General features: G+C 44.7%; 1 long non-coding RNA gene across 1 annotated transcript; it reads left to right on the top strand.

Moving 5' to 3' along the window:
• Positions 1 to 980: 980 nt before the first annotated feature.
• LOC112442734 (uncharacterized) lies at positions 981 to 11,024 on the top strand. Its single transcript, XR_009491831.1, has 3 exons — positions 981 to 1,243; positions 9,519 to 9,634; positions 10,798 to 11,024. It is a non-coding gene; the product is annotated as an uncharacterized lncRNA (long non-coding RNA).
• The last annotated feature ends 737 nt before the right edge of the window (positions 11,025 to 11,761 follow it).

The following is an 11,761-nucleotide window of genomic DNA, read 5'->3' as shown; positions in this document are numbered from 1 at the left end:
TGCTTCGATTCATGGGGTCGCAAAGAGTCGGACACGAATGAGCGACTGATCTGATCTGAAGCAATTAAAAATGCCAACAATTAATTTATTGCACTACGCTTTATGACCACATCAATTGTTAGACCAGACTCAGATTCAGAGATGTTAAATGTAAGGAACACGCCTATCCTGGAATCCATAAAATATATTTACATGTTTGTTTGCTTTTTTGCACCCCCTCCCCCAACATGTCTAGATACTGAATCAATAGGGTACATTAGCAAATTGGCTAGAGTGGGGCTAGAAAGTGTTTAATTTTGGATTTAAAAAGGTGATTATGAGGGTGAACATCTGTGTCTTAGAAGGGTTTTGAGGACACAGAATTATTTCTGTTTGCCAAAAGTGGGATGATGAAGGTCCTTGTCAGTTCTTGTTCATTCTGCTGATTACTTCAGCAGTTAGGGAGAGGGTCAGAGATACTCAGTAAAAAAAAAAAAAAAAAAAAAAATGGAATTGCTGTACTTCATTTTCATTTACTTCTTTATTTTAATGTCATATTTTCAAGGCTTCTAATGCTAAAAACATGTCTTTGAGATCAAAGGAAATACTCTGTGAAAACTATCTCATAAACTTCAAAAATTAAAGCCCCATTTTGGCAGGATCAACTTACCAAAGGTTACTGTTGTTACTGAGGTTATCTGTTGCCTTTTTGAAGGCTGATGCCCCAAATAAATTCTTGTCAAGGAGAAATGATTGACACATCCCCAACTCCCTCTCACACTTTGTCAGTCCGGCCCCCTGTGAATCAGCCACAGGTCGCTCTCTCATATTCCCTCGAGGCCCAGGCTGACTTGGCCCCATCCTTCCTCCTTTGTGGGGAGCTGGCTTCCAGCAACCCGACGACTGCAGAGGCCCTTTAATTGGCTGCCTGATAAGTGACACGCTGTATTCTTTTTATGGGGATAATTCCCAGGCACCTGATTGGCTACATGGAAATGACAGTTACCGGAGGATTACTGGCTGGGCTAGAGCCTTGCTTATTAACCGACGCAGGTGGGACTGGTATTTGTCAGCCTAAATTTCCTTCTGCATTCATCTTTGTTGTTCTTAGCAGACCTCTGGCTCACATCAAGATGTTGAAAGTGAATTCTTAAGCACGCACCAAGCCCCAAACTTGGTTTTTCTCCTAGGCAATACCGCTATGGACAACAGAGAGGGGGCAGGATCCGCAACGTTATCCAAAAGAATCACGGCTCCAAAACTGGTAAGGAAAAGTCAGTTCTGAAGACAAGGAGACAAGGAATTTAATAACATAAGCTTTCAGATAACTAGACATGTAAATCCCAAGGTCAAAGTGATGGTGTCGTTGTCGTGACACCGCTAAAGGATCAACCCAGTCTTGGCATTTCCTTTTAGATCACGTGCTTGGAAGACAGTTGTCTTTTTCCTCTGGGACAAGCAGAAATTCACTAATCAAGAGGTAAAGAGTTTTTGCTCGTCTGCTTACACAGATTGTGGCCTGTTTCCCTCGCATTTCTAAGGATGAAATGGTTTGACACATCTCATTGCTGTAATGCTATGCACCACTATTACACTTTCTTCTTTTCTAAGCCTATCATATACACTTTGCCTTCCAGCAACTGACAATATTGGTTTTACATGCATGCATGAAGGGTAACTAAAATTTGGCAAGAGGTTACAAGTGAGCTTTTTAAAAAATTTTTTTCCATTTGGAGGAGGATAGCTTTGAACTATTTCCACAGTTCCCTTTAAAACATGCATGTGTGTGGCTTGGCCATGACATAAACCGAATGAGCCCAATGCACACTTTCTATGAGTGTGTGCGGCTCGTCTAGGGTCTGGCCCCCATTCGCAAGTGTGTCAACGTGACACACGAGGCCACCAGCACCTTGCAAAGTGTTCTTCCCTCCTTTACGATTGCTTCATCATTCCAGGGAGGCGAAACACTATTGTGAGGATAAATGTTAAATTATACATTTAAGAAAACAGATTCTTAAGCAAAACTGGGGAAAGAGCCAAATTTGACTGACGCCCACTTAATAATATTTTTGTGCTTCAGTTACTCTTGCTTTTGACACTTAATTTCTTCCATTTCACAGAGTCCCCATGACTATTTAAACTAGTCAGAGTTCTTAATTGCAGTGCCTTGTCTGGGCTGCTCTCTTTCAATATTACTGAAGTTCAAAAGTCCTTCTTGACACTTCTTTGGTTCATTTGACCCCTTCCTTCTAATAAAATCTGAAATTGCTGTACAGCCTAAGATTGAGGGCAAGAGGAGAAGGGGGTGACAGAGGATGGAATGGTTGGATGGCATCCCTGACTCAAAGGATACGAGTTTGAGCAAATTCAGGGAGATGGGGAAGGACAGGGAAGACTGGCAAGCTGCTGTCCATATGGTCGCAGGGAGTCAGGCACGACAGAGCAGCTGAACGACAATAGAGGCAGAATGGCAACCTGATTAAATGTATCTTCAATAGTACATGAAAAATGATAAATCATGAGTTATTCAAGTAGTTTCACTAACGTCTTCTTTCTGAAGTACTCCTGTTTCCTCTTTCCTACCTAGCTTCTGTAAAGACCTTTGACGTTAGCTCTAATTCTCTTTTTTCCTTGAAACCTCCGATTCCCCAGCAAACGGAGAGCTCTCACCTCCTTTTGTACATCATTTTTTTTTTACAGCTTTATTTAGATGCTGCTATAAATGGTATAGGGCTTCCCTGGTGGCTCAGGCAGTAAAGAATCTGCCTGCAATGCAGGAGACCCGGATTTGATTCCTAGGTTGGGAAGATCCCCTGAGAAGGGCATGGCAACCCACTCCTGCATTCTTGCCTGGGAAATCCCATGGACAGAGGAGCCTGGAGGGCTACAGTCCATGGGGTCGCAAAGACTTGGACAAAACTGAGTGACTAACACATTTACTTCACTTTTCATAAACATTATAATTAGCTCTCCTCTCTTTTATACTACTCTGTTCTCCCCAAATATAACAAAATGTATAAGTTATACATTCTTACAAGGCAGAGGTTATAGTTACTGGAGAGAACACAAAGAATGGAGTTGGGAAGATCAAAGATCGAAATTTTCTCTGGGGTTTTCTAATTGTGTGACGCTAAACAGGTTATCATTTCAGAATTGCTTTTATGGAAAATATAAATAGATAGATAGATAGATAGTGAAAACCCCCTTTCAGGAGCACAGTCCGTGCCTAAAGAAGCTGCCGCGTGTAACTGCTTGGCGAGCTGCTGCGCAGGTCCTCTGAGCAGTGAGTGCCGGCCCCCGCGCACCCTCGTATCCGCAGCGCACGCCTCCAGTTTTACTATCAGAGAGCTAGCTTTGGGCTGTTGTTGCTGCAACCATGGGTTTCTCCTACCCTCTCTCTCTCTCTCTTCCCAGCAACTTCTTTATGTTAAAAGCTAGCTGGTTCTCAGTAAGTCGAGCTCTTTATTAGGAAACGCATGCTGTTATCTTGAGGGGTGGATCAGGCAGCACCCAGTATTCAGCAGCAGACGGGGTTGGGGGAGGCCCCCGTATGGACCCTGCCGTCCAAGGTGGAGATCCAGCCCCTTGCAGCCACTTTGGAAGACGAAGGCTGAAGAAGGAACGTAGCGTGTGGCTCAACACTGCCAGCAGGTTGCCAACTCGCCCTTTCTATAATACAGTAACCCAGGGCTGGGACAGAGAGGATCCCTGTAAGGTAAGGTGGTAGGCCTACACCGGAGGCAGGGCGTCTGCTGCCCCCTCCAGCCCCTCTGGGCTGGGCTAGGCTTGGGCAGAGTCTTGTGTGGGGTGGCTGGGCTCTATAGAGGCCTTTCTCCGAGGCACCTCTAGAGGGCAGAGTAACTCTCCTCCTCCGGTTCGCAGCTAAGGGTTAGGGACAGGCTTCAAGCTGGAAAGTTAATCTGTTTTATGCAAAGCAGCAGGACTAAGGGGATTCAAAATTTAGTTGCAAGTAAATAATATTTAAAAAAAAATTCAGTTGCATATAATTTAGACCCAATATAAACTGATCAACCCCAGCGCCTAATCTTACAAAGTTCCTACTTTTTCTGTTGGCTCAATTCTGCAATTGGACACGATGCTCGTTAAATGAATCTCCACTCTTCAACAGTCAAAAGCTGACCTCTCTTCTCAGGTCAACTGTGAGAGTAATTTAAGAATATGCTGCTTTATTTAAAAGAAATGTGCTTTGTCTCATTCATAAAGGGGTGCTAAAAATTGTATCCTTATTTGATAACTACATTTAAAATTTTCTAATTTTAATGAAGAGCATCCTAATTTTCTGGGGCAAATTCAGTTTTCATATCACTGTTTCATATGCAGATTTAAAATGGAATCATTTTTTTTAACTCATACATCCACAGAAGCACAAGTATAACTTTAATCACTGAATATTTATACTTAACTAAAACTAATGTTATGCTAAACTGAAGAAAGTTCTGCTCTAAGCCTGTTTTATCATTTGTAAATAAATAATGTTGGTACAGTTCTCATATGGTTGCTGTAGGAATAAAATAAGACAATCTATGTGTAGCACTTTGCACAATGCAAGCATCCAATAAGTATCCGTTATTATTAAAAAGGACAAAATTTTGTGGCACAATACTCTTAATCCTTTTAACAAGGCATTGCTTTATTACAAAGAGGCATCTGATTTTCATTATCCTAATATTTTGGGTGTCATTTAGTGATTTTTTTTTTTTTAGTCACTCAGTCATGTCCGACTCTTTGCAACCCCATCAACTGTAGCCCACCAAGCTCCTCTGTCCATGGGGATTCTTCAGGCCAGAATACTGGAGTGGGTTGTCATTCCCTTCTCCAGAGGATCTTCCCAACCCGGGGATCAAACCCAGGTCTCCTGCAGTGTAGGCAGATTCTTTACTGTCTGAGCCCCCAGGGAAGCCCCTCAGACACATACAGGTATAGGACTCATAAGGGATGATTTTCAAAATAGGTAGGAGTGGCCCCCATTAGGAACACACACACACAGATCCCAAAGTGCAAAAATTTTACCAGACCAACCTGAATTGTATCAGTGACTTGGAGATGGGCAACTGTATAGAATTTTTTTTTTTTTTTACTACATTTTAGTAATACTAGTGCCAATATATTGATATAAGACTTTTTAAATTTTTGAACAGAATATATAACTCTATCTGGGTAATTTTATCAAATTCAGAATATCATTCAAAAAGGAAAGATGAGATCTTTGAGACTAAAGATTTGATGGATAAAGGAGATGGCTATCTTCTACATGTTCTTCTCTCAATCCCACCTGCCGTTCACGAAATCAGATTCGTCCTTGAGATGCTGTGGATATCATTTAAAGGTGCAGCCATCACCTTACCCTCATCTCCTCCACCTAGAAGATAAAGAGCATCCCACTCAAGAGGGGCTCTCTGCAGCCCTCCCCCAGGGCTTCCTCGGGTGCAGCCCCTTCACGCTCGGAGCCGACAGTAGATTGTCTGGTGCATAGGAAGCTGATTTTTAATGCCGGGATCTCTGGTCTCATCTAATTAACGTGTGAAACTCCACTTTCCTAAACGCTTTCCTTTGCTCACAGGTTTTGACATATACGATGAATGTAAATTTATACTGTCCTTAGCTGCTGGAAACTTAACACAAATGAAGAGCTCGATGACTTATCAGTAAGAGAGTCAGGGAAACAGAAGGCACTGACTTTCTGATAAAAGGACAAGAGTAAGAGCTATTTAAGAAGACACACAGCTCAGATATGTGTGTATGGTATGAGGACAATACCTATATCTTTCAAGACTACATTTCTGGTTGCTGACCATGTCTGTCCAATTTCACTTCCTAGATGACAACTATCTGGGGGTCCCCTTTCCTGTCTTGACACCCTCCTAACTTCAGTCCAGGCCACTCTTCTAGCCTTTGATGTGCAGACATACCCCAACAGGCACACACACCCGCTGCACTGATTTCTATGGGTGTTCCGGGCAGGCTTACGTGATTTGTGGCTTTGGCGGCCTGACTTGGGTTTTGCCCTTGAGAAAAACTTTGGTTCTGACGTGTGTATCTAGTAAATGAAGCATGTTAATGGCATAATTGGTACAGATCATGCTGTAACCCCAGATTGCACGGACACCTCAACACTGAGCTGACTTAGAAACGGCACGTTGTGCTTTGCCTCTGCTGACCCCCTCCCCCCCAACACTGAGCCTCTCCTCCCGGGCGAGAGGTGCAGGGTTGAGGTTGTCCGGGTTCTTGATGGTAGCGTCTATTCCAAGCAAACGTAATATGCTTACATAATAGAAACTGTGGGCTGCGCCTGAAGTGAAAATTATCATCCTGGAGATGATCTTTGCCAGGCTCCTCCCCTTCCTGGGGGGACCACTGCTTCAAAGTAGAGAGAGGCTCTGGGAGGTGTGAGGATATCCATTCACTCAATGGAATACAAAAGTGCCCTTTGTCAGCTAGGAGGGTGGATCACATATACCATTGCCCTACTTAAGCTTAACCAAGAGAATGCCTTATGGTTGTTCAGTCGCTCATTCATGTCCGACTCTGCAACCCCAGGGACTGCAGCACACCAGGCTCCCCTGTCCTTTATGATCTCACAGAGTTTGCTCAAACGCATGTCCATTGAGTCGATGATGCCATCCAACCATCTCATCCTCTGCCACCCCCTTCTTCTCTTGGCCTCAATCTTCTCCAGCATTAGGGACTTTTCTAATGAGTTGGCTCTTCACATCAGGTGGTCAAAGTATTGGAGCTTTAGCATCAATCCTTCCAATGAGTATTCAGGATTGATTTCCTTTAGGATGGACTGGTCTGATCTTCTTGCAGCCCAAGGGACTCTAAAGAGTTTTCCTATGGAGGATACTTCAAATGTCCAGTTCAAAACCTTAACTTGAGCTGAGATGAGAAGATAGTCTTTAGGACCAAGGAAAGGATATTTGGGTGGCAAGGAAGTTCTTTCTGGAGTCTGCTAATCAAAATAACTGATTTCAGGGACCAAAGGAATTCTGGGATCCCGAGAAGCGCATTCTGCATATCTCAGCTTCAGAGAGAGTCTCATGCAGAAAGCATGTGTTCTAAGGCACTTTGCTACCAAGGAAGCTAACTGTTCTCCCCAGGGTCCGAGTGAAGAAAAACCTGGTTTGCCCAGAAGTCTGGGGTTTATGACTCAGAAGACTTTCAGTCTGAAAACTGGGAAACTCCTGGGCAACTAAGATGAGGGCCTGAGAGTTTGCTTAGACCAAGCCGAGCTCTAGAGATACTGAGGGAAAAAGTCGTTCTATCTGTGCGGTGCCACAACCCTATCACCTCTTAGCAGTTAGCTCTATGGCCCCTGGCCTTCCAATCATGATTTTCTATCCCAAGGACCATGTTATTCACTTTCTCAGTGTCTTTATATGTTTCATTGTCACCTGGAAATCCACACTCTGGAAATTGCTTACATCCCCAAGTAAAAATAGCATTGAGCTAGACAGCTCTCGTTTTCCCAGTGTATTTACCTCTTGGTCACTGACTACAGACGTTTTGAGTTAACGTGAACATGGCCAGGAAAAAAAAAATGCAGCTGTCTAATTCTTTGCAGGTTTTATTATATTATATAGGGACTATATCCCATTATAATAAAATGAGTTGGGTTTATTACAGGCTAACAACAACAACAAAAAAATCACAAGTTGGACAGCAATTAGCTTGAACAGACATTTATTTTATCCTTTTACTAGCAAAGCAATTGTAATTTTACGCTCCAGAAACTCTCATTCTTAAATGTTATGTCTGAGGTAGCTTTGCCAAACTGATGCTAATATTGTTATTAAGTAGATGGTAAATGTGCTCTTGAGGCCTCTTTGCTATAAAGGACGTGGGGTTTACAGCTCATATGAGTCTAGAGCTCATGTCTGCTCCTGTGTATGTTTTTAAGCTGCAGAACAAACTGGCCAGTTCTTTCATACATGAGCCCGTCTTCCAATCTTTCCATGTGTCCATCCCTTCTCAAAATTCTCTTCCTGAGACAGGTTTTATGATGTACATTCCAAGGCAGGTAATAACTCAGTTGTTGCACTTTAATAGCTGGCATTTGGAAGAGCAGTATAAAGGTCAACCCTGAATATTCACTGGATGGACTGATGCTCGAAGCTCCAATACTTTGGCCACCTGATGGGAAGAGCTGTCTCACTGGAAAAAACCCGGATGCTGGGAAAGACTGAAGGCAAAAGAAGAGAGTGGCAGAGGATGAGATGGTTAGACGGCATTACCAATTCAGTGGACAGGAATTTGAGCAAACTCCAGGGGATAGTGGAGGACAGAGGAGCCTGTGTGCTGCAGCCCAGAGGGTCGCAGAGTCACACACGTGGCTCAGTGACTGAACAACAGCCTGGAGGTGAGGCTTTCAGACCATAACCAGAGCCTCCTGGGGGGCAGGAGATTTTCACGAAGTCTGATCACTCTTCCGAAAGGCCTAGACACCACGTGCCCCCCTGAGAGCAGCTGGCCCTTCTCTGCTCCGTCTCTCCTCAGTGACCACGTTGGAACGCCATGCTGCCCTTGACAGGGAAGACCCCTGCGACCCCAGACAGCCCGTCAGTTACTCTTCCCATGGACGGCAGCATGCCTCTTCAAGGCCCTGCCCTTGGTGACCGTGACCTCTGCACCAACTCTAGCACCACTGACAGACTCCGAACCCACAGTCAAACTCAGGAACACCTGGTGCCTGTCATCAAACACTCCTTACCTTCATACATAGGCGAATGTCTTTTTAGGAACAATAGCAAGAAGAAAGAAAAATGTAAGAGCCCCGTGAAATTATTTTGTCAATCAATCCAATGGTGGTTAAATCCAAGATGTGTGTGTCTTAAAAGGAGGCGTTAAAAGCAGCCCTTTATTCATCCACACTCACAATGACACCCCACTCCAGTACCCTTGCCTGGAAAATCCATGGACGGAGGAGCCTGGTGGGCTGCAGTCCATGGGGTCACTAGGAGTCGGACACGACTGAGCGACTTCACTTTCACTTTTCACTTTCATGCATTGGAGAAGGAAATGGCAACCCACTCCAGTCTGGTGGGCTGCCGTCTATGGGGCTGCACAGAGTCGGACACGACTGAAGTGACTTAGCAGCAGCAGCAGCAGCACACACACTTATATATGCACACATACATATATAGTGATATGGAGTGAATTTTCTCCCAAATTTCCATTTTTGTCATACATATCAAGTTTTTCTTATCAGAAGTGCTACAGTTCAGTTCAGTTCAGTCTCTCAGTTGTGTCCGACTCTTTGCGACCCCATGAATCGCAGCACGCCAGGCCTCCCTGTCCATCACCAAGTCCCGGAGTTCACTCAAACTCACGTCCATTGAGTCAGTGATGCCATCCAGCCATCTCATCCTCTCTCGTCCCCTTTTCCTCCTACGTCCAATCCCTTGCAGCATCAGCTACACTCTCAGGCAAAACCAGAAACACTGTTGTAGTACTCCACTCTAAACTCAGTTATTTGCTTGCAAATATTTTAACCTCGTCCATTTCTAACTTGCGGTCTGCAGATGTGTGTCAGAAGGCTGGGATCTCAGAGGAACCATCTAGTCCCCGAAAGAGTCTAGCCAACAGAGCTGAGAGGTGGGACGAAGGCCTGTTTTCTGGGTTCACAGAATCATCTCAGGTATTTTCTGTTTGTATTTTATATGGTACAAGGTAGATTATAATTCACCAAGATTTTGGAGAAGGAAATGGCAACCCACTCCAGTATTCTTGTGTGGAGAATCCCATGGACAGGGGAGCCTGGTGGGCTGCCATCTGTAGGGTCACACAGAGTCGGACGTGACTGAAGCGACTTAGCATGCATGCATCCATGAGTTGGAGGAGGAAATGGCAACCCGCTCCAGTATTCTTGCCTGGAGAATCCCAGGGACAGAGGAGCCTGGTGGGCTGCCGTCTATGGGGTCGCACAGAGTCGGACACGACTGATGCGACTTAGCAGCAGCAGCAGCACCCAGATTTTATCAATTTCACTTTCAATGGCTTCTTTAGTTACAAAATTCTATTTTACTAACGTACTTAGTCGGAGAAGGCAATGGCACCCCACTCCAGTACTCTTGCCTGGAAAATCCCATGGATGGAGGAGCCTGGTAGGCTGCATGCAGTCCATGGGGTCGATAAGAGTCGGACGTGACTGAGCGAGTTCACTTTCACTTTTCCCTTTCATGCACTGGAGAAGGAAATGGCAACCCACTCCAGTGTTCTTGCCTGGAGAATCCCAGGGACAGGGGAGCCTGGTGGGCTGCCATCTCTGTGGGCACACAGAGTCGGACACGACTGAAGTGACTTAGCAGTAGCAGCAACGTACTTAGTATTTCTAGTAAATACAATTTAGGCCAGAAGCCACCCGTTTATTGTAAGCGAGCTCTCGTTCACCCATTCATTGGTGTCCCCTGACATCCCCTTGGAATACGATATAAATACGCAAATTGATCGTTTGCTACTGGGCCTTTAGAAGTATATGAGTTCAAGGGTTCAATGAGTTCAAATTGGACATGAAAGGAAATTCGTTCTGAAAAGAACACACACATATCATGTGTACACAGCATATTCAAGCTCGCCCTGAGAGCTGGTAATCAGGTTCAGCTTTACACCTCATGAGCAGTTGATAAAACTTAGTGATATAACTAACGCTGAAATAACTTTTGGTATCAAAAAAGCTGGACTTTGATTTCAGACATGTTACCAAAAGCCTGTGTGTGTGTGTGTGTGTGTGTGTGTATACAATAATGTACATGCTACATGCTAATTCACTTCAGTCATGTCTGACTCTTTGTGACCCCATAGACTGTAGCGCACCAGGCTCCTCTTTGGAATTTTCCAGGCAAGAATATTGGAATGGGTTGCCAACCCCGCCTCCAGAGGATCTTCCCGAAGCAGGGATCGAAGCTGCATCGCTTTTATCTCCTGCATTGGCAGGCAGGTGCTTTAGTACTAGTGCCAGCTGGGAAGCCCTTTTATCCACACTTCTTTGGATGAAAGATACTGAAATAAAAAAAGAGGAAAACCTAACAATGTTAATGCCATTTTCTATCCTCTTCAGCACTACTGAAGCCAAACAATCAAGCAACTAATTCTGCAGGTAATATACACGCATCATATCAATTTAACAAATCCAGGTAACCAATTGGCTCTACAAATCTGTTTCGTTATCAAAGTTGGTGCACAGTTAAGTTCACGGACCTGATCTTGTAGGTTCATTATAAGAGAAGAGAAGAAAATGGCTGACTGGCCCATGAAATACAGTGCTGTGTCGTCCCGTCTTGAGAGAGTGCTGGCCTGCTTGCTGTGCGCAGGCCCCAGTCTCTGAGCTGAGTCTATCCTCCTTAGTAAAATAACAATCGGATGATTGACAGCCTCTAGGTACTGGTGTGTACTTCTTCCCATATACACACCCAGTGCATTAACCCTCACACTTCAAGCCCGTCCAGCGAGCACAAAGAAGGCACTGAGGGAAGGAGAGATGATCCCTGGAAAAAGAGACCCACGCAGGAGGCTGCAATCTGCCTCCGGGGAAACGGCTTCCTGTAAATGCAGGGTCCTGAAGGCCGCCACATCCGCACCGCCGTGCTCTGCTGCCGGGGGCTCAGCCACGGTTCTGAATCAATACTGGCTACAGCGGGCGTTCACAGCCATGCAAGAAGCATGGTGCTCAGAGGTGGAAATGATCAGTGATACCATTCGTGGTATTCTGGGGATTTCTCAAGAAGTCGCACCCTGGTCAGAAGTCTTGGTCTCTTCCGTTATTGTA

The sequence above is a fragment of the Bos taurus genome, chromosome 19, assembly GCF_002263795.3.
Source record: "Bos taurus isolate L1 Dominette 01449 registration number 42190680 breed Hereford chromosome 19, ARS-UCD2.0, whole genome shotgun sequence".
Taxonomy (NCBI): domain Eukaryota; kingdom Metazoa; phylum Chordata; class Mammalia; order Artiodactyla; family Bovidae; genus Bos; species Bos taurus.
The sequence above is the reverse complement of the archived record's forward strand: the minus strand, read 5'-3'. Positions and strand labels throughout refer to the sequence as shown.